At 44.8% G+C, this 22,080-nt stretch overlaps 1 protein-coding gene across 1 annotated transcript in view; it reads right to left on the bottom strand.

Annotated features, from left to right (window-relative positions):
* Positions 1–22,080, bottom strand: part of LOC311229678 (copine-9-like) — a gene marked incomplete at both ends in the record, with an annotated part of 679,647 nt that overhangs the window by 350,472 nt on the left and 307,095 nt on the right. The gene's annotated exons all lie outside the window — the stretch shown is intronic.

The raw sequence follows: 22,080 nt of genomic DNA, 5'->3' as shown, positions 1-22,080 counted from the left end.
TCAAGATGGGTTCTCTATGGCTATTAATGTGTTTTTTTCTTAACATCACTTGATTCCTCTAGAGCTCCTTTAGAGGAAAAATAATCACTTACACCTGCTGTTTTTAACCCCCCCCCCCCCCCCCCCCCAACAGCCCACGAGTGCCATGTCCCAGGGCTTTTGGAGAGGGAGCTAAAAGCTGACGACTAATGGTGAGGAGGGGAGAGGTAAGTGCACTGCCACCCGGGGCAAGAAAACACTGTATGAAGCGCCGGCTGCAGCGCTCTCTGCCATTTACAAAGAACAAAATAAAGCTTCCATAAAAACTCACTCCTGAGCCCTGACTCACTTTCAGTCCACCTTTACTCCATCATGACCAGTCTTACACCCACCCACCCAACATGAGCTTTGTACAAATCCTCCTCACTGCCAGCGATGGCCAATACAGATGGCAGGCGAAAAGGAAGCTTTTGGGAGAGATGATGACATTGTTGTATTAGAGACAAATTCGGCCGGCATTAAGCGGTGTGCACTGAGGTATAGGATTGCAGGACCACTGAATTTGCATTTTGATACGATGGAAGTAATTATGGGAGGGAAACATTATTGTTTTCGCGTGACAGAGGTTGCAAGGCAATGGTGTTTCCTGCATGCCGTGCTTGTGGTACGTGTAGTGGAAATTGTATCCCATTTGTCACCCCTCCCCCACACCTACTATGGTACCCCGTCTCCCTTGATCAATCCCTTTCTCCCCTGATCAATCAGTCACCACCCGTTGTCTCTTACCTCCATACCTAAACCCTCCCCCTTCCGGCCGCTTCCTTTGTGTCTCAAACTCATACCCCCTTCCAGGTCAGCCCCTCCCCTTGAAGCACCTACACCCACCCCCAATGTCTCACTAATCTCATCCTCCTTCCCACCTGGTCACATGGCCCCACCCTTCTCTGTCATGTATAAATATCAAGGTATTCTGTGTCTCGTGAACCCCGTTACGAGATCCCCCGGCCAGGGGCTCGTTGGGTCTTCTCAAGCCAAATCTCCTGGGTTGTAAGCTAATAAACCTGTAACAACCAACTATGGACCAAGCGACTTTATTTCCACCACATACTGTATGACAGGAATAGCCTTTAGTTACATGTATCTACAATAACAAGCAGCTACAAGCACCTCAGGCTGGGTTTCCATCCTACTAAAGCTATTTTCTCAGATCTTCAAGCTGATGTCTGCGATACACTCACACCACTGCATCTGCAATTATTTAAGCTTTGCTGAGGGTTCCCTCTTTCCTGTTCGCTTTACTTTGAAGCCTGGACTTTGCTTTGTTAGCCCGTTGGGTGTGGCACAAACAGGATGCTATCTATATCAACCCACTATAGTAATGATGATGCAAGAACAAGCATGTGACCTGAGAATGAGGATATAACATCAAAAGTATTGTTTTGTGCCCTGGCTTCAAGGTCAGCATTCAAACCCACTCCCTGCAATGAGCTGAGGATGAAAGATCACATGTCTGATCTCCTTCAAAACATTAGGTTATGGCTATAACCAAGTTCTGATAGTTAGGGGTGACGCTTGGCATCACTACTGCACTCCCTCGCGTACGTGCACGCGTACTGAATAACATTCCACAAATATACCTTTAATACCAGTATTAGTCTGACCACACCCCTCATCAGCTTACCTTCATAAGCAGGTGTGTGGTCACCTGCTCTCCTCCTACCCAAGCTTTCACCACAAGGTGAGGTCAAGGGCTGCAGCGGCCGTCTGATGCCAAGCGTCACCCCTAACTAACAGAACTTGGTTATAGCCATAACCTAACGTTCTGTTCCGTTAGGGGCTCTGCTTGGCATCACTACTGCACAAAGGGAGGCCAAGCGGAGCCGCTGGCTGACAAATACACCCCGCTGACAGCCCCCCACAACCATCAGAACAGGGAGGGCCGAGCCCCCCCGACCCCCCCTAATGGAGGGCATCCCCCCTATTAGGGGCTTCACGGGAGGGCGACGGACCCGACCGTGCGAAGAGGCACTCAAGCAACCCAACGCACAGGGTGAGCAGACCGTGGCTTGACCCCACGACTACACCCACGCACAACCCGCATGCCACCCGGGAACGAACGTAGGAACAACCTCGTCACTGCCCCCAGAATCACGGGGTCAAGGGCAAACCCAACCCCGTGGCAAGGCCGTAGCAGCGGAGCGTGAAGGAAGACCCAGACCCACCAAAAGGACTGGACTCCCTGGAATGGGGGCCCGGAGAAGTCCATGATGCCAGCATCAAGACCCCACCAGGTGGGCACCTAGTGACCCCGCCCCCCACATCGCCAGCGTATTCGGACAAAGGCCCCCAGCCGAGCGGGCCCTGTCCTCCCCAACAGCACACCGCCTGGAACACAGGCCCTGCAACAGGCAGACAGCATGGTCATAACACACAAGAGTTAACCAAAGGAAGCAGGCAGTGCACCGGGGAAAAAGACCAGGCAACAGGCTGTCAACCCAAGCCTGGAAACTGCGGACGAAGCAGGCGCCAGAAAGGACAGCTGAAAACAGCCGCTCCGGCGGAAGGGGCGTAAGCTGGCGTTGCCGCATAACCAAGCCTTTAAACAGCATGTCAGAAGTGGGATCCCTAGACCACCCGACCCCTGACAGCTGCCCACAGAAAAAGCCCATACGATCGGCAGACGTCATGAACGTGCAGGGGCACCCTCAACCGGAGAACCGGATGTCGACACTGCAGCAACACACCAGAGAACCAACCACCCAGGCATTACCCCATGCAATGGTTGGTCCCATAACCCCTCAGGAAAGAAACCCCAAAACACATCTGCGGCACCGCCGCAGCCCACGTTCCGGTTCCCAACAGGGCTATCCCGGGCCTACGGGTCAACGAGCATCACCCCGGACCGGGCCCGGTGATACGGGGAGCACAGGGTCCCCCGAGGAGGTTAAAACCACCCCAACAGGCCCCTCAGCGCCAAACGCAAGAGAAGAGCGTAAAAATGGAAGACCAGCCCCAGCACCCCGCACTCGGTATTCCCAGGAGGTCACCCAACCAAGTACCAACCAAGACCAACCCACACAGCGGCCGAGATCCGACGAGATCGGACGCGTACAGGTCGGCACGGCCGTAAGCCATTACGACAGTGCAGAATACAACGCACCTAACAAGGGTCCCATAACGCTCAACCCTGTGACACCCGGATCGACCTAGCATTTTTCCCCCTGAAAAAACCCCAAGTCCCTCAGGGTACCAGAACAGCAGATCTGCATCCCCAGCGGACAACGGGTGCAACTGATCTGGACCAGCGCGACCAGAACCAGTCCCGTGCCCTAATCACGCCGACCTGCCAACCCCAGGAGAAGGGGCAGATATGCGCGTTTGATCCCAACATAAAAAAGGCGCCACCCAGACGTGTCGGTATGAACCGCGTCCGGTGGCCCACCCCTAGGGCGTGAGACCCTTCCCCATATGTCCAGACCCATTCCGTCATCATCCCCTGACATGAACGGGAACCCATCGACAACACACAGGATGTCGGAAGAGGAAAAACCCCCATCCCAATTGCTCCATAAAAACGCTGTTTCACCCAAGCAATCAAGGCGCGCTAGTCAGCCAATGGCCCAAAAGCACATCCTGAGCCAGCACTATGTGTGCGTTTGGACATACCCACATCAACAATAGGCCGTTTAGACCACCATATTGAATCCCCAAGACGCCCAGGGAAACGACAAGAGGGGCGAGATGCAATCAACTCCATGAATGAATGAATGAAAAAATTTACCCAACAGACTGCAGTACGGCAATACACACAATAGGATAAGGGGAGGCAGACCTGAGAAAGACGTTAGTCTTGTTTCCATCAGGGACCCTCATTTCCAATCCATCAAGACACATTCAACTCTTTATAAAAATAAAGAAAAGGCATCACCCGTATGACCCAACTGCACAGCTGGGAGTAAAAACCCTGTTTTTCACATGATTTTAATCCAGTCACTCCTTTTAATCAGAGTGTAAGACCAGACCCTCCCAGAAACACCTTCCCACATGAGACTATGGTCAAGAAAAAAGATATGTAAACTGTGAGACACGTGACCAACAGACTCAAGTTTGACACATAAACCGGGCGCAGCAGGCCTGTGAGCCCTGCGCCCAACCTCGACATCTTTAAGACACCAGCTCATGGAAGGCGTCGCCATAGCAACAACGCTACAACGGGCAGGGAAAACCCACCGGATCCTGTCATGTAACAGGAGTCGGTAGAATACCCCTTCCCCCCCCCCCCCCCCCCCCCTGTGTCAAGCACTGGCTTGGCCCTGACTGGCTCAGCAGAAAAGATCAAAAATCCCCTAAACCAATCAAGTGGGAAAGGAGGGGTTTATTCGACACCCCCTCCCGAAAACACACCCTTTATCCCTACACACAGAAAAACAACCGTAGCCATCTTGAAAAACCTCCGGTAGAAAGCAATGCATAGCATAAGCTAATACAATGCCTGCTACCCACAAAAAGTGTAAAAGGTTTTACAACAAAACACAAGTCGCCTGTGCGTGAATCCTATACCCGTTGCCTATGTCATACATAGGAAAAAACGCTGAACGAGAGTAACGGCCAGGCCGTGAAAAGTGTGCGTACGACCATTACTGCAACTAAACAACACAGTATTGTGAAAACACATATACTTAGTTAAAGCAATGGAATAACACCAGTTCTAATTGCATGTGGAGCATCAAGCTAAATAGAACCTATTACCGAGTGTAAGTTGCAGACCTTGCTTAACCTCGTAACACAACACAACTCACCCCACAACGTAAAACAGGGCAGATTCATATATACACAACCCCACCATATGATTTGTTTGAAGAAACACACAGTTTGTTCGGCCAAAACACAGTCCCCCTTATGTCGGGGAACTTTTTTTATTAAACACTAATAAAGTTAAGGCACAAAATCATAGAGGGGCCGGGAAGGGTGTAGGAGAGGGGATACAGAGGGGAAAAAGTCACTCCTAACGGCGTCTGCCACCTCGCGCCGCTCGAGTCTTGCCACCCCGGGGAGCCCCGGAGGGACGGTAGGTTACAGTCTGCTGGACACGACGTTCCCTACCGTCTCCTCCGGTCTGGGATGGGCCGGCAGTGGCCGAAGCGCCGTTTCGTCCCCTGGCCCTCTTGGCAGGGCCAGCAGCGGCGGCGGAGGCAGTGGTAGCGGCGACGGAGACAGCTCGACGTCGCGGAAGCCTTCTGCCTCCACCGGCAAGGACGGGAGGCGGAAAATGGGGTTGGAGGATGGATCTCTCCTCTGCCATCTCTCTGCATGTTGAGGTCATCAACTGCAGGGCCTTCCCGAACAGGCCAGCGTCGGAGAGGGCGGCCGTCAGAAGAGGAGCTCTCTTCTTCTCTGGCACACGGGCCTGCTCCAGCCAAAGGTGCCGCTGGCCCAGGGTGGCCAGGGCGCGCACTTTCCCCATGGCTATGGCCAGCACCTGGGAAAGGTGCAGGACAGCTCCCGCAGCCTGGGTGATCTGATCGCATTTCACCTCGTTCAGATCCGTGCCGCCCGTCATTACCCCTGATACAAATCTAGCCAGGTGGGCGATGTTAGACGCCGCAGCCAGCGATTGTGTACCAGCGATGAATGACTGGTCACCCCAATAAGCCAATCGCCTAGCCGACTTCCCCTGGAGGACCGGCTTGCATAGGGGTTCCCACACCATATCCGGACAGAGGAGCGCGGCCATCGGACTGTCAAGCCGAGGCACGCCCTTCCCCATACCTTTGACTAACCCCGACACCCGCGTAACTGGTACGTAGGCGGGAGTTAGTCCCATGATGTTGGACACCGCCTGACCCCGACCAACATAGGCCCCCATCGATGGGAAAAATGGGTAGACAACGTCCACCCCTCTCACTGGGGGACGCTGCCAGGGATGGCCTATGAGGTCATCAGGGACAGGTGCAGGCAATGGCAGCGGCAGCGGCACACCGTTTGCGGCGGCGGCTACCGCCATGAGCTCGGGAAACAAGGCCCGCAGTTCCCCCTGCGAACCTTCCTCCACCGACCCCGCATCCCTCACATACAGCAGGCTGCGACTGGTCAAGGAGCCACAATCCGATGCGGCCGACAGTAGGGCATCCTGCCGATGAGGCCAAGGTGGTTCCTCGACATCCTCGAACAGGGAGCCCCATGGAGCCATTTCTCCCCCCTCCGGGGTCTCCTGAGGAGGGATACTCTCCTCCACGGGACCATCATACAAGAATCCGTCCGCCTCTTCCATGAAGTCCTCAGTTTCCGTCAGAAATCCAGAGTCGGACGCATCCTCGCTGGTCTCCAGCAGCTCCCCAAACCCAGGCCGTTCGCGTCTGCACGCCACCATCTTTTTGTGGAACTATCCACCGGCAGTCTCCCGGGCTGGGTCGGCAACCACGAGAGTGGCAACAGCCCAGCACCGAGGCGCACGACGGAGGCGGGAATGGAGAACCGGTGGTGAAGAGTAGGTCTAGCGGGTCTACTCTCCGCGGAATACATTATGACCCAAACCTTTTCTTGTACAACAAAGTGAGAGAAGAAAAGATTAAGCACAATGTAAACCAGTCACAACTCTTTTCAACTAACAACACGTCAAGTGGGGTACTACCGAGGCACTTCCTTGTGGTGAAAGCGAGAAGGAGGAGAGCAGGTGACCACACACCTGCTTATGAAGGTAAGCTGATGAGGGGTGTGGTCAGACTAATACTGGTATTAAAGGTATATTTGTGGAATGTTATTCAGTACGCGTGCACGTACGCGAGGGAGTGCAGTAGTGATGCCAAGCAGAGCCCCTAACGGAACAGAACTACTTTTTTCTTTCTTTCTTTCTATCCAATTTCACAACAGCCATTATAAAGGAGTGAGTTATACTTTTTTTTAGGTATTTGAAAGCAATTTTGATATTTAGAGGTATAAAACATTTGAGGGAATGGAATTAGTGAATGTGTAGTGTAGTAGTGTAGTGTATAAGTGTACAGTATGCTTCCATTGCTCTCTCCCGACACGACTATTTCAAAAGGGACGTTATTAAAGGGTTTTGGGTTTTTTCGCTTTCATGTGTTATATAGCTGGAGGTGCAATGTAACAGGGCTCCAGACTAACACCGTCCGTCGTCCCGGGGACAATAAAATATGGATTTGGGACTGGCCATCCTCTCAGTGAAGGGAGTCATAAACATGCTATTTGAAGAGGAGTGTGGAGCCTCGGAGACAGCAGCCAAGTTGTAAATGTATATTGAATGTGTGCTTCTCATATTATTTTAGCCTATATCCCCTTAACTCATTCACGGCCAACCACGACTATAGTCTCGCCAACCATTGAGCGCCAAAACCTGAGTATAGTCGGGTTTTCGTTTTCATAGTTTTTTCTTTTATTCGATTTTTTTTTTTTTTTTTTTTTTTTTTTAATATAAACAAACATGACAACACATGATAAGATACACAAGCATTAATATACAGTGTATATCCAACGAAATTACCATTTATACCAATGTCTTATACAGGATATACCCCTAATACCTGTTATCTAAAAACCTACACACATATGCTCCAGCTCGAACCCCCCCCTCCCGGACCCCTCTTTGGATAGTACCTCCATTATCCCTCGCTCCTAACCAGACACTACCATTATAAGCTAGCTTTTATTCTCTCCACCACTTCTAACCACATTGACATTTTGGATTCATTGAGACCCAGAATTCTTGCTGTAGATATTTCTTGATAAATCACATCGAGATATGTAAGAAACCAAACTTTCCGGTAAATTTTTTCCGGTTGAAACCAGCGTGATGCGATCAGCTTTTTAGCTACTGTGATACCCGATAAAACCAATCTCTTTAGCTGTGGATGTACTGCAAATTCAAAAACATCATTCAATAGTAATACAGAGGGGTGTACAGGTATATTCCAAGATACGAGTTTTGATAATTGTTGGGTCACATCTTTCCAGAATATCTTAACTGGTGGGCAGTCCCAGTACATGTGCATAAATGTCCCTTCGTCCCCATTTGTACATTGGGAGCATTTGGAGTCTTGTTTAAGACCCATTCTGTTCAGTCTTATAGGAGTCAAGTATGTCCTATGAATATAGTTAAGATTGATTTGTTGATGGTCCGGGTTCCTTGATGTAAGTCGGACATTTGCCCAGGCTCCTTGCCAATCAAAGTCACTTTCCAGGTCTGGTATATCCCTCCTCCAGACAGAGTCTAGTTGGAGGGTTTCATACGAGGACGTTAGTAATTGATGATAAAAATCTGAAACAAAACCTCTCGATGTCTCTCTTTCATAGAAGAATTTGTGGTATCTGTGGTGTTCAATTGGTATGTCTAATGGAACACCGTGAGACTTCAAACATAGCCGTAACTGTATGTAAAAAAGCCATGTGGACTTGGTGAGATACATTTTTTTGCATATTTCTCCATAACTACAAAAACCCTGTTTGTTAAAAACATCCCCTAATGAGTGTATGCCTTGCTCTTCCCATATAGGGAATCTTATAGGTCGTTTTTCAATTAAGAGTGCATTGTTATTGAATAAGGGAGTATGATTGTGCCATTTATGTGGGTTAGGATATTTTTTTTGTGTTTCACGCCATATCCGGATCGCATGAGTAATTATGGGGCCAAATTTCCGTTCACAGTGCTTGATTGGTAGTTTAGTGTATGCTATGTCCTTCAGTCTATGTGGGGCTACTATGTTTTCTTCTAATTTTCTCCAGGATACTAATGCTTGGGGATCAAACCATGTTGTCAATGGTCTTAATGTGTACGCCTTAAAATAGTGGAACAAATCTGGAAATGCCATGCCACCGTCTGCTTTATTTCTCTGTGCGGTGGATCTTTTTATACGTGGTTGTTTTGTTATTCCAAATAAATTTGTATGTGGAGGAGTGTAATCTTTTCCAGTAACCCTCTGGAGGGGGTAACGGTAGCATTGAACTGAAGAAGTTGATTCTAGGTAGTACATCCATCTTAACTATTGATATCCGTGCCTGTACTGAGTTTTTAAGTTTTGCCCACCTATCAAGGTCGTCTTTGATTTTGTTTTGGATTTTTGTGTAATTGTGCTTCACCGTTTGTCTTATGGTGGGGAATATTTCCACTCCCAAGCATCTAAAATGTTTTACCATAGGTATCTCTCCTGGGAGGGTTATATCTTTTTTTGCAGGGGTGTTAAGTGGAAGGAAAGCCGACTTCGGCCAATTTATCTTAAATCCCGATAAATCACCAAAGTTCTCAATCAACTTGAGCAGATGAGGCAATGTGGTGTTGGGGTTTTGCATGAACAGTATTACGTCGTCCGCATATAAACTAATTTTATGTTGTGTGCCCTTGATTACGATTGGTTCTATGGATTGGGATTGTCTTATATATTGTGCTAAAGGCTCTAATGATAGATCGAATAGTCCGGGACTAAGAGGGCAACCCTGTCTGGCTGAGCGTGATACCGGAAAGATTTTGGAGATGATTGTACCTGTTGTAATCATGGCCGATGGGTCTTTGTATAATACTTTAATCATATCAATGAACCCTTTTCCTAACCCCATCCTTTCTAATACTGCCCATAGATACGACCATTACAGCCTGTCAAAAGCTTTCATTGCATCCAGGGACAGTATCGCCTTAGGTATGGTGTCGTCCTTGTCGGCATCTAGTACGTGCAGTATTCGGCTTATGTTATCAGTGATCAGGCGGCCTCTTATGAAGCCAGTTCGGTCCGGATGAACTAAAGACGTCATATGCTTTTGTAATCTGATGGCTAATACCTTAGAGTACAGTTTGATATCGGTTCCGAGGAGGCTTAAGGGTCTGTAACTACCGCATTCGGTGGGGTCTTTGTCTTTTTTGAGAAGGACTGTTATGAGTGCAATATTGTCGTTTTTATGGAAGTTCCCCTCCTTGACTGAGTATAAGATCATATTTAGTAATAAGGGTCCAATTATGTCCCAACAAGAAAGGTACATTTCTGGTGGGATACCGTCTCTTCCAGGAGCCTTACCACTTTGCATTTCGGATATGGCCTTCTTGAGTTCCTCTAGTGTGATCGGTGTTTCTAACTGTTTAGCGTCATCCTCTGAAAGTTTACGGAGAATAATTTGATTAAGATATGTGTCCATTTTGTTTTGATCGAAGGTCGTTTCTGATTTATATAAGTCGGAGTAGAATTCTTTGAATGTATCGTTTATTTTTTCAGGGTCTGTTTCAAGTACTTGTTGTGCTCTAATGGTAGTTATATCTGCAAATTTTGCATTAATTCTTAATCGCATGGCTAATAGGTGACTAGGTTTAGAACCTTGGGAGTACTGCTGTTGTCTTGTGCTGCGTATTTGTATTTCCGATTGTTGTCTGTATATGGCATTGATCTCTATTTTTAGTACGTTAACTTGATTTTCTAGTCGAGTTGAGTTGTTGTATTTTAAAGAATTAAATAACGTTGAGTAAAGCGTTTCCAGTTCAGACAGTTTTGTGCATTGATTCTTGCGCATTTTGGAGGAAAAGCTATCAGTGAAATCCTTGATCATTCCCTTTACCGACATCCATATTATTCTGGGGTCTTGCACCGAGTTTGCATTCTCCCGTAGGAATACTATAAGAGCTTCTTTGAGTTGTGTAATGAATTCCTTGTTATTAAGCAGCATCGATTTAAATCGCCATCATGGGGCTCGGGAAGATAGTATACCAAATGTTCCTTTTAGGAGTAAATAACAGTGATCTGATAGTGCATTGGGTATCATTTCCACTTCATATTTATCAAATAGTCTCGGGGATGCAAAGACATAATCTATTCTGGATAATGTGTTATGTCTCGCAGATCGACAAGAGTACTTTCGGTCGTGGGATTAAGTGATCGCCATAAGTCATTTACACCTGTAATCTTCGACCAATCCGTTAATGCTTTAGATGAATTATTTTGTTCGCTGGAAAAGGCGAGGTAAGATTTGTCCATCCTTGGATTCCAAATGGCATTAAAATCTGCACCTATTATAAATGAGTAATCGGGAAGGTCTAATATTGCATTGGTTAGTGTAGAGAAGAAACCCTCTTCGTACAAATTTGGGGCATATACCGCTGCCAACGCTATTTTCCTGTTATTGTGTACAATCATAGCTATAGTTATACGACCATCTGCATCCGACCATACTCCCTTTAATTCAATATTTAACTTACGTCTAACGACTATGGCTAAACCTCGAGTTCTCGTACCAAAAGAAGAGTGACTAATATTATGATATGTGTTGTCCGCTAACGTATCTATGTCTTTCTCTAAAATGTGCGTTTCGCTTAGTAGAGCCACATCCACATGTTCTTTTTTCATCAGTGTGAGCACGCTTTTGCGTTTGTGTTGTTTATTTATCCCACCAGTGTTCCATATCATTATATTCAAACTAGCCATAATCTATACATGTTGTTGTGAAGTTTTTGGTAATGCTTCTGGAGTGCGAAGCTACAATAGATGTACATCCAATTATTGAGGTCCCGTTGAGAGCCGAGCTTAAAAACATATATATATACAAATAAAAATCCCCTTTTTCCCCCTCTCCCAGAGAGTCGTACAGGCCTGTGTTCCATAGACACATCCTCCGCGTATGACTCCCTCCCTTAGGCCACCGGATTGCCCAAACTGAGCATTGTAATCCTACTCTTCCTATGCTAATTGCCATAGGATCTAACATTTTCATTCTAATTCAATAGAATGTCGCTTTTGGTCTTGCGCCTTCCCTTAATGTACTAAAATATTATGAAAAATGAAAAAAAGAATACCTTCATTGATATATTCATTTGAACCTTCTACTAACTTATGTAGGAAACATCAGAAAAAGGAAAAGATTGGAGACAAACACTAACACCTTAAAATGAAGAAAAATAGAAAAGAACAATGTAAGATAAAAAAAAAAAGGGAGTGAGAGCTAAAATAAAACTCAACGTGGAGAAACCACTCAAATAAAATTGAATACATAGATAAAAGAGAAAAACAGATACTTTTAGAGCTACATTGTGCCAATCTCTAAATCAGTGGAGTGATTATTTAAAATATTAGAATAACCTTGTTGTGCTCATACATTTAGATGTGGCTGATTCTTTTTTTAAAGCCTTATTAAGGCCTGATTAAACTTCAGTCAATTGATCATAATTATACACACCGGATGTTAATGTTAAAGTTGCAGTCCTTTGTTGTAATGGTGCATTATATTCTAGAAGGTTGTAGAATACCCTAGTATATACAAACAGACTGCTGTTATGTTCCAGAATGATCTTCCTACCCAGGGTTCATGACTACTAGTATTTTCGGGATATTCCTTTGTGTCCCAGAGCAGTCGAGCGATGAGCCCAGAATATTCCAGATTGTTCACAGTGTCAATGATAGATTCTTGTCTCCACGGAGACCAGAAGTCTGTAAATATAATGCATTACGAACCATATTATACACCTTGTGCCTTGGTGTTGCCGGCATGCATATCATCTGCTACTTTTGTTGAGTCGTGGTAAAGTCATTCTAATAAAATTACTGATATACAAAGAGAAAGAGAGAGATGAGTAGGCTTATCTGGTGCGAGACAGTGTTGCGTTCTGCCCTGGGGGACCTGCTCCATGTCGATTCAAGTATTCCTCTGCGTCTTTAGGCGTGCGTATTCCTTCCCTCCGGCCGTCTTTTCCCACGATCGATAATAGTGCCGGGTATATTAGCCTTGGTCTGAGGCCACACTTGAACAATTTCTGCATCACCTCCTTGTAGGGGAAACGCTGAGCGATGGCCTCTTTGCATAGATCTTCGTAGATAAATATTGAATTTTCACCATATTTCAGTTTCCCCCTTTTGTTGCGTGAAACTCTGATGATGTCATCTCTTATTGCCGTCTTGCGCAGAGTAACAATGATGACTCTTGGACCGTTGCCTCTTTGTTCTCGAGTACCGATTCTGTAACATTGGTCCACTATCGGCTCTGTGGTTAGAATGTTGTTACCCAAAATCTCTGTTAACACTGTTGGAAACTTGTCGTCTGTGCAATTGACTGATTCATCAAGTCCCACTATACGGATATTATTTCGCCTGTAGTAACGTTGGGTCTTGTGGTATAATTGTGGTATAATATAATGTTCTCATGTAAATATATTCCCCTCCCCTGTGTCCCCTTACCTGTGCCCCCCCCCCTCTCTCTGTGGAATAAGACATTCCCCTCCCCTTTCTCCCCAATCCTGTGCCCCCCCCCTTTCTCCCCAATCCTGTGCCCCTCTCCCCAAACCTGAATCCCCCCCCCCCCATTTGACCTATCAAATGGGACCACATCCCCCCCCTTGTTAACTATAAAAGTCTCCTCCCGAGATCTATCCGGGTCTCTTTACCTGGGTCATTTCAGCTGATCACCTGGGGCGAGAGCCTCAGCCATTCTCTCTATGTAATCTATCTGTTTGGTAATAAACCTTGTTATTATCCAAACCTCGGTTGACTGTTGACTGAAATATTGAGATCATGGCTGAGTAAGAATAATGTGCATTAATATATCTGATCTGTATTGAAAATCGTTACCAGGGCAACGCGTGCACCTGGGTCCTTATCAGGCGGTTCTGAGAGGATGGGTTATATGTGCTATTCCCGAAAGCTTAGGCACAAAATAAGGTTGTTGGATTGCTAACCCTAGTCTAGCTGGTACAGACTGAGATATAGGCAACAAAATAAGGTTGTTGGATTGCTAACCCAAGTCTAGCTGATGCAGACTAAAATATAGGCAACAAGGCAAGAAACGTGGGCTTATTAGATGTGATATCCTTGAAAACGCTACTCTGTTAAAAAACGTTCTGTGATTCATCTGCAAAGAGGCGGGAAGTTAGGACCGAGAAGCTGATGGAATCATAATTAGAATTACCAGAGTAACATCATAATATTCATTGTTTCAACCTCAAACTAAGCCCACAATCTCTTCCATTCCTGAAAACGATGTATTCGGATTAAATTAACCAATTGATCATACAGATAGCGGGAAGCTGATTACGCGATGTCCCGGTGTAGTACGCCATACTACATTAAACGGGACATTAGTCGCGGGTTGAAGAGACCGAGAGTATGATTAAACAGTATATTCACATCTAATATATAGCTGGTAAATTTCGAAGTCAGGTTCGTCGTTATGATTTTAATAACGATGTATAGGTATATCAAGGGTATAAATGCCTTGTCGCAGCAGAGTGCTGGTCGACTAAACGAACAGCGATCCAATACAGTCAGATATATACACACGTTAACTTATATGTATTATTGTTGTTTTGTCTGTTTAAAGTCTCGTTTGTATGTGCACAGTATGCCGACTGATATCGCGCCGAGCATTGAGAGACGAGTTAACATTATGGGAATAACATTGGGGTACAACTCGCGCGACATGCAACGTCCGGTTGGAAATTATAGTTTTATCGTTTCTATTTGTTTCCGTTTCACATATGCACAAGTGACGTTCATTCGGTTACAAAACGCTGGTTTTAGGTAAATTCCAGGCTATTGAGAGCTCGCGGAACTAGTACTGCATGGATTGCAAAGCGTTATTTCCGAGGCGAATGGGAACGCACGAACATCGCTTGGAGCGATGACGTCACGCTATGCGCGCCGTGGAGTTATGGTTTTGTTGTGAGCCTATCCATGGGCAAACGTAAAGTTTGGTGTGCCCGAGGCCGAGGGTGCGTAAAATCCACCTGTAGTATATGTTTTATTTGTATATATATGTGCGCGCTGCTATTGGAAAGTGTTGAGTTGCTGTGGCGAGATGCAGAAGAGTGTTTCCAGGGTTGCATTATCCCAGCCCACCGGAGAAACGAGCCGAACATTGCATTGACGACATGTAACGTGCTACAACCTCAGGAACCACTATTCGATTAAAGATACACATGGGCACAAAAGGGGGTAAGTTAATATGGTTATTCAATAACTGAACTGAACTGTGAGGATCCAACGTGAACACGGCAGCTTTTTCCGGTGAGTATGAAACAAACCTATGACGCATGACATCGCTTGAGCGATTGTTTTGAAGTCCTAATGTAGATGCATGACATAACTATCTTCTCATTGCAGTAAATTACAGCTATCCCATATCGCTTGAGTGATTGTTTTTCATTACTATACACGTTATAAGTCACATAAAGCTAACCTCAATGCCTGTTTCAGATTTGTAACATATCTGTATAAAATATCATAAATAGGTTTCTATATCTTAGAATGTGCACAAGGCTAGTGATAAGGCAAACATGCTATGTTTATTCAACAAACCATCTCTATTTAAAAAAAAAAACAATATGTTTTAACCCCCACGTTCTCTATAGTTTTTGATACGGGGTACCATAGAAAATCATACATCGTAACTGAACACAACACAATTTATGAGTAACACACTTACTCCCAGTATAAGATGAAGACTAGATGATGTGTGTTTGAACTCAAAATCAAAGAGAACACACTCAAAAAAATAGTCTTAGAGGAGTGGGAAAATTAACATGTTTTTTGTGTTTACAGGAGAGGCAGACCGAGTTAACTCAAAATTGAATTACAAAGCAGTGTTTAAACACTCACTCAAACCAGCTGAGGACGATGTGGAGTTGAAAGACAATGCAAATGCCTAGAGAGGACTCTGACCACACCTATAGGGACTCAACTTAGTATCTCCACTATACTTAGTATAGTAGGAAGTATCGCTTTAGATGCAGATTTTCTCTTTGTTACCACGAGACTCAACCGAAGATGGTGTAGAGTTGAGAGACAATCGATTGACCATTTAAAACAAATCTGCATCCAAACACCCACATGTAAATTTCTTTTACAGGAACGAAGACGATAACAGACGCTATTCAGAGTGGGCACTTGAAACCCACAGGGTATGGTGTGAGGGAGACAAAGCAATGCAAATGCCTGCACTCTGACCACAGGCTTGGTGGACTCACCTGACAATGGATAACAACAAAGAACCACTTATTTAACATGAATCAGACACAAATGATGAATTTGCAGTCATGAAAGTCTACCTAATTCCCATACTAACAAAATAACTAACCAGTGTTTTCATCATCCATTTTCAAGAAGGCACACGAATTAGAGAATGAAACCAGACAAAGTAGAAGTGCCCGAGATGAAAGATTAATGATGAAAACAACTTCACTTGCAATCTCCTCCTTCTATTCTCTGCTTATAACCAATAACATGCATGACTATTCTTTTAACAAACTAATACATTTCCATGACTGCAAATATCAAAACCAACAAATTGGAGCACAATTATCTGATGAATTGAAAATGGGGGACCCTGGTGGAAACAAGACGAAAGTCTTTCTCTGGTCTGCATCCCCTTAACAATTGTGTGTATTGAGCTGTACTGTATTGTACCCATTCTGCAATCTGTTAATAAAGTTTTCAATCAATCAATCAATCAATGTACAAGGTATACACGTACATTGGTCATTTAGCTGACACTTTTATCCAAAAGCGACTCACAGGTTCTGTATGACAGGACATCAAAAAGGGCACAACTCTATCAGCTGAGTAACAATGTTCATCAAAGTGTTGAGTGCTACAGTGTAGGTTAGTTTATTAGGACAAATGCAAGACAGTAAGGTTAGCTAGGGTTAGATTTATTTGTATCAGTTGGAAGCAGGATAATCATTTACACAATGATTATCAAAATGCACAAGGTGTATTAGAGGTAATTAAATTAATGCTACTTAAGAGTAGACGAGAAAATGAATGATTGTTTTTCATGGAAAATTAACGGGGTGCCTAGATTTTATGTTTTTCCCCATGCTAAACTATGATGAGCCACACTGAGATGTGAAGAACGCCAGAGAAGGCGTGACGAGGCAAGTATCCTGAGGCACACCCATCGCACAGGTAAGATCAACTTCAATTTAACATCACAGACTATGAAGACAAAGAGCTATTTTATCTGATTCAAGACTTTGGCCATTAATTTAAAATTTTATTTATTTAAAACCTAATGCTGTAAGATCTAGTTAGATACAAGATCTGATAAGATTGTAGTGAATGTGACCTTCTTGACATAAGGAATCACTGCTAATGCAATTGGCTTGCATTTCCTATTTTCAATTAAGTGATTTTATTTACAATGAATTGAATTAATCCCAAAATGATTTTCCTCTTTAGCAGAAAGGCGTTGAATCATTTATGTGAAGAGTTTTTCTAAGGCAATTTTATCATCCTCAGATCATATTGGTGAGAGGACACGACAAGTGAGAAGGAGTGAGACGACGCGTGACCTGAACCACGAACGACGGCAGGACCAGGCAGAGAGGAACACAACCCAGCGACCTGAGCGACCCACGACAGCATAGGACCACCAGGGACGCCGCCAAGGAGCTGCGGACACAACCAGGACGATGACAGCAACCGTGGGAGAGCCGCCATCCAACCCAGCCACACAACACAGACGTCCCCAAAGGAAGGGGAGCAGAGACAGAAAGGACGACATGCAGCCTCACCCCGGCGGCCCGCGGCAGACCATCTACAGAAGGGAACCAGAGCCCTGACCATCAAAATGGATTCCGATGACAAGATTGCCATCCGTGTGAGAGAGAGCGTCCTACTGACTAGCCACTACATAGGCGGGCCCTCGCCCCTCTAGTACCGCGATGACGAGGAACGGGGGGACCAACCACCACACAGCACGTTCAAGACCACCCTACAGCCATGTCACTAGGCCTGATAAAGGTCAAGCGTGAGCACAGTGGCAGACATGTGATGGTGGTGAAGAACAACATAGACTCCAGGGAAAGAGTCTGCAAGGCCACTATAGTTGACCGCCCCACTGCTACAGGTGACCCTTGACAGGGAATGGACGGCGACCAGTGAATGTTCCCGACTGCATCGTCAACCTGTGGACCAAGAGACTTCTGAACACACATTATCCACATTGTTATGTATGTATTTAATTTTTACTGTGTTACTGTTTGGCCCTGCCACACGACAGACCGAGAACAGATGATCAACACTTCACAGCAACTGTCAGATTCACAAACAAGAACTGTTTCACAGAGTTCATATGTATCTGGAAAATTATTGACTAGGAATATGATGAAATACAATCAGTAAGATTGCATTAACCAATTTTATAATGGCAATGAGAAATGATCACAGAGCCACATTGCACATTGGCCGAAAATTGTATTGTTAACAGGGCAGAACCAGTTGGTTTATTCCAAGACACCAAGTTAGTTTTGACCATTGATAGTATACACCACAGCAAAATACTAGAACAATGCATAATGATCATCATAATCACCTTTTATATCAGTTTTTTATACAAACCACTAGATTAACGGTTTTAAATGTTTTTGTATACATTAGCCACTAGGTTAATGCTTATGTGTAAATCCTATTCCTAATAAATATGCACACGATTTTGTTTTTTTCACCCTGTGCACTCTGACCACACAGAGACAGTGTTCATTGATATAGTTAGTAGAAGTTCCTATTAATACATACGATGTGGTTTAATCTCATTGGTATTTGTTAAAATAATGTTTTTGAACTAAATTAACGGTGACGGGAGCGGAGCTGTTACCAAACGCGTGCGCTACATATTGTAGTCAAACCGGAATCTCAGATTTTTTTTATTCTATAGTCTCACGGACCTCTATGTTACCGTTGAAAGCCATACTGAGACCCCGAGAGTGCAATACCGGCCAGATCCTGCTAGGTGGCAGTATCCCCTACCCTTTGAAACCCTGTCCCAGACTGTGTGTCACATCTAATGTCTTCCGGGCAGAGAATTTAGACCAAGCCAAGTGAATTGCTTCATGCGAGCACTTTGAAATGTGTTCAGCACACTTGAGGCATATCTTGTGCCACTTCATGTCAGGGACCCGATGGACATCAATACTGGAAATCACGATCAGACAATTGGAATATTCTTTTTGGAATAACCCCAATCAAAGGTAAGGACTATCTGACGTCAATTCCAGCTTGATCCTACAATGATTTCACATCGATCCAGCCGATCAACACATGTAGTATTCAAAACGAATGCCGTTGCTGGCGATCAGAGCATCAAAAAACGACCCCCCCCCCCCCTTTGATGCATTCATGATGAAACATAATACCTATTATATACCTTTGATTTGGACATAGTATTGTCTCCATAGCTATAATATAGATATAGCCCTGCAAACATCGTGACGCACAGTGAAAATCCCTATCTTTTAAAGCATGGCCCATTGACTACATGCCGCTGAAAGTGTTAAGCCCGACGGGCCCGGTACATGGCCGAGATTCATATCACGCCATAAATCGGTTAATACAGAACGTATTAATGAATGTTGCGTTTCTTTTTCAAATGTAGCCAAGAGTAAAGACCCTAACCCTGTCAAAACAGCAGTCAAAGTGTATATTTTCAGCACTACGTTTGTTTACCAATGATTTTAAGTGTTATTAGCTACATTTTAGTTTATAAATATCTCGGCACATCCCGACGGAAACCGAATGAATTAGACAGAAATAAAGGAAGCTGTCATAAGTGTGTGGAGTCCTATGAACGAGGAGACCCAGGGCTTTCGAATTTTATAAAACTATACTTCCCAGCTCATGCCAGCCCCTGTCAATCATCTGACTTCGACTACCTTTTTCTTTTAACGTCATTATCAGGGTCATATCTCACAGGTTGAACAAACCTGAAGGTTATTGCCATAAAATAGAATGTAGTTAGCTTCTTTTTTTTGTATCTACTTTTTCTCCCATTTTTCTATTTTTCTCCCATCCCCAATTTCGTATCGTCCAATTCTACCCTCCCCTGTCTCGAACGCTGTTAGGCCATGCCTCCCACAAGCCGGCTGCAATGTGGACTAAGCCTTACATCACGTGTCCCCTCCGGTACTCGAGGAAGCAGCAGTCGCATCTTTTCACCTGCACAGCGTGATCTCAGCGTCGGGGGTCTGCGTTTGGAGGGCACGCCGCCCCCCGTCGCTTCCTGATTCTGCTGCGCAGGCGCACCAACCGACCTGTAGGAGTCACTGTCCACAACGTCCGATCCCCACCCATCAGCTTCCCACCCCCTAATACTGCCAATTGTATTAGTATGAACGACCAGCCAAGCTGATAGCAATCCGGAGAGCTGGGCTCGAACCCAGCGTCTCCTGCATTGGTGGTGAGCGCCTTGCCCACTGCACCACCTAGCCGCCCATGTAGTTAGCTTCTTTACCTTTCTGTGAATGTCTGGGGGAAAAGACAGCTCAATCAGATGAAAAACGGCGGAGCTATTTACATTACAAAAAAGTAACTGTACTTACAGTCGATTTCATTCACAGTGTTTGCTGACCTGTCAGGGGCACCTGGTGGTACTAAATCCAGATTGAACTCTGCCATTGGAAAAAGGAGATTTGGCCAGATAAATAAATGTGTGACATGGCCATAATAAGGTAATTTATAGGCCTGATGTGTCCGGATGGCAACATTCTGTACTGTATAAATCATCTGCCCTTTATTAATTTGCTTAGAGTTTTTGTACACTTGATCTCAAGAAGGTGCTGAATGAGCTCAGTGCTGCTAAATCTTTCACGTCTGGTCAATGTTAGCATGGTGTTATTCACTGTCAAAGATATATATATAAAAAAATATATTTATACTGTATCTCCTTTGGTTCATTACAATTTACTCAAGCCTAGTAACAGACACAATATTTCTGACACTGGGAAATGGGAATACATTCCCTGAGATCCATAGATGTCCCTAGATAAGAACATGCTAATGGCCTTGTAGAAGTGGAGCAATCTTCTATTTACTTAGGTGTGTATTTTTAGGCAAATCTTCTGAAAATATGGCTAGGGCTTAAGAGTTTAAACAATTAATAAGTGGTCATACAATTTAGTATTATGTGAATGCACTTGGCAGAAACGTCCCTGATGCTAAATTCCATTTATATGCTGACGATACTGTCATTTACTGTTGTGGTTCCACCCTTGCTGAGGCCCTTGGCTACTTACAGACTGCCTTTAACCTTGTGGAACGTCAGCTTATAGACTTGAAACTTGTTTTAAATGTTTCTAAAAGCAAACTAATGAAATGTTCTAACGGCAGGAAGATACCTGTGCCCCCTCCCAGTGTGTTCTCCTTACAAGGAAACACGATCGATTTAGTGCCTTGTTATAAGTACCTGGGTGTTTTGATCGATGATCAGCTTTCTTGTAGACCTCGTAGAGAACCTGATCAAAAAGTTTAAACTGGAATTGGGTTTATTTTATCGCCAAAGGACATGGTTTACAATTGCTGCCAGGAAGAAGTTAGTTGCAGCCAACTTTCTTCCTGTATTGGATTATGGCGACCTTCTTTATATGCACGTTCCTGCAAAATATTTGCAATCTCTGGACTCTATGTATCACAGTGGTTCGTCACATGTTGCAAAGCTCCCACTCACCACTGTACCTTATATGGCAGAGTTGAGTGGCCCTCATTGGCTGCACGTCGTCTCTCACACTGGCACACCTTTATATATAAAGCCATTTTAGGCCTACTCCCCCAATATTTATGTGGTTATATTTTAAGAACCCAGAGTACTTACTCCTTACATTCCAATGACTGTTATCTGCTAGATATCCCCAAAGTTCGCACTGAATTCGGCAAGCACTCCTTCATGCACTTTGCACCCGCTGCCTGGAATTCACTACAGAGCACTCTGGATCTGAAGGAGCTCATTTCTCTTAGAACATTTAAAAACCTTGTGAGTAACTCGGAATCAGTCTCATATCGTTCTTGCTCCTGCTTTATATGAAAGGCCCATTATTTAACTCTTAATTTTGCATTGTCTGTTTTAACTGTCGACATTCGATGTTTTAAGCCTCTGTCTTGGCCAGGCTTCCCTTGGAGAAGAGATCATTGTGTCTCAATGGGACTGACCTGGTTAAATAAAGGTTAAATACAAGTAAAAAATACAGTAATTTGTTAAATGTGTCAGATTTAGCTCAATACTGCTTTGAACGCTCATCGCTTCTTGGCCTTTTGGCTAACATCAAGTGTAGCTGTTCTTGTCAGTTTAATACCCAGGGACCATATATTAAATAGATTTTTGGAACAGGGAGACGGAATAAAGGCTTGCTCCGTCCAC

The sequence above is a fragment of the Notolepis coatsorum genome (genome assembly GCF_963971535.1).
Source record: "Notolepis coatsorum genome assembly, chromosome: 6".
Lineage (NCBI taxonomy): Eukaryota > Metazoa > Chordata > Actinopteri > Aulopiformes > Paralepididae > Notolepis > Notolepis coatsorum.
Note: the sequence above shows the minus strand (reverse complement) of the source record. Positions and strands in the feature narration are given on the sequence as shown.